This window comes from Palaemon carinicauda, chromosome 11 (genome assembly GCF_036898095.1).
Source record: "Palaemon carinicauda isolate YSFRI2023 chromosome 11, ASM3689809v2, whole genome shotgun sequence".
In the NCBI taxonomy this organism is placed as follows: domain Eukaryota; kingdom Metazoa; phylum Arthropoda; class Malacostraca; order Decapoda; family Palaemonidae; genus Palaemon; species Palaemon carinicauda.
The window spans coordinates 153,769,359-153,771,858 of NC_090735.1; positions in this window are offsets into that span (position 1 = coordinate 153,769,359).

The following is a 2,500-nucleotide window of genomic DNA, read 5'->3' on the forward strand; positions in this document are numbered from 1 at the left end:
CATCCCAAGAAAATGTATTCCAGCGAGTGGACGGAATTTAATGGAATATTAAGAGGATACATCTGACGGAGTGAAACAAATATAATGATGATAGGAAAGGTGAGGAAGAAACTCTTTCAGCCTGATATTATTCGGTGAAAATGGGATTCGTTAGACTGCAGATCCCCAAGATAAAGAACCGAAGAGAAACGTGATAGTGTAAGACCCAGTTATTGGCAGACGTAATGTTTGGATTAAGTAAAGATGTATTGAGTGTGTGCAGGTGTTTCGAACTATGTTGTTCCCCAGAAAACGTTAATACACATAGGCATAATTTAAGGGAGTGTCAAAGAAAACGCATGGGCGGCTATTATCTCGCAAATATGTATATGCAGGAGTGTTTATAACTATTTTGTATCAAATGGAAAGGGTGATGGTTGAGAGAGAGAGAGAGAGAGAGAGAGAGAGAGAGAGAGAGAGAGAGAGAGAGAGAGAGAGAGAGAGAGAGAGATTATTAAGAATGAATGTATGAATAGTTTATTCCACCCTTCTTGGCGAAAAATTTACATACTATCATTGTAGAAAGAGGAAACATTTTGATGTTCTTGAAATGAATTGTGCAAGTATATATATATATATATATATATATATATATATATATATATATATATATATATATATATATATATATATATATTTATATATATAGATAGATAGATAGATGGATATATATACATATTATTTCTTTTATTTTTTTGAGAAATAACAAGAATTGTAAGTTTCCGGAAATAGAAAAACAAAATAATATTAGATAGGCAATCATAACGATTTGAAATGGATATTATTGGTAAATTATACGACCTATAAACTATTGGTTACATAGAAAAATATATTACCATCAAGTACCTTTACTTCCACTCACTTGGGGAGTATGTTGAACAGTTAGTCCTTTATTTGAGCCTAATGTGAAGGAAAATAGAAAATTTTGATATTATGGTCCAGGCTGTAAAAGATCAAACTAATGCAGTCGAAACAAACAGTTATTTAGAAAAGAAAAGAAAAGATATTTCACAAACAATTCAATTACTTAAGGCATGGAAACTTATATATCGATCCTTATAAACAACCTGCTAAAGGCAAATCAAATTTCCTTTACCTTAAGTTAAGATATTCTAGGTATTCAAAGTTACAACAACCCCTTCTGATTACAGGTGGTTATTAGAGAATATCCCTTAATTTGGAATAGTTATGAGTTGCAGCTCGGATTACATAAAGTAAAGAGATAATTATATGGGCTAGAATGCAAACGTTGGTAGATGAATTCCGGCAATAATAAGTCATATTCCAAAATTCATGGCAGAAAACAATTATTTGATGATGTTACTGCTTGTATATTTCGTAGGTTTCATGTTTGATTTCCATCATTATTATCATTTAGGATAAATTTAACTAGTACTTGTTGTGATCAGTGGCGGCTCGTGTATTGGCACTTTGTAATTACAATAACCCCTATTTTCATTTGAGATTTTTGATAATATTCAATTAATTTAATTTTTTCTTTAATTTCTTTTTATACTTATACAACTTATGAACAACTATGCTTCTAAAATATAATAATACATCTCTTGTTTTGTTTTTTTTGTGATAGCCTATGGATAAAACGCCTTCATCTTTACCATAAATGTAAGAAAATACCTGAAATTATTATATAACGTCGTTAGAAATATTGAGTATCAAAAAGAATGTATTTAACCTCTCATTATCCTGTGAATACAATTAGATGTTTCTTATCCTGCCTTTCAAGCCTACTAGAATTACAAGCCTTTCATCCTAATAATAAAGATAAGTACTACAGTGATAAAGAGTAAAACAATACTAAGATATACAGACTATAAAGGATGAAGGAGAAGACATCTCTATATCTACGTCCTAAAAGCAAAACAAAAATAGGGTATTATAAATTGTTAGTATGAAATAATAAGTTAAAAACGAAAAATTTATAATGTTGAGAAAAGGAAAATAAGTAAATAATATGAAAAAAATCATGTTAAAAAAGTTTTAATATCACTGAAATTATTGACATGAAACTTGAGAGAATTAAACAAATATAATAACAGAGCACTAACACTTATAGTACGAAAAATCTTATGTAGTAAAAAAATAAAAAAAGAAAGATGCCAGGATATATAACAGAAATATTATTTTCAAAACTAAACAACACAAAACGGTCTACAACTTCTAGCCGTTTTGATATGTTTAGAATTAGACTTTTTTACTAGTTATGATAGATTGATATGTCCATAAAACTCCTAAATACACGATAATAAAAACCATATCATCAGTTAATAATAAATGAATTATAGAAGATAAAAAACTACACAGATTTCATAGACGAAACAATATCAAGGATATAAAGGTGATCACTCTGGCTTGAATAAGGCCACGCTTTCAGGAGATAACTGATTACGAAATCATATCATTATTGTGCAAAGACTCATTTATAAACATTATATTCATCACA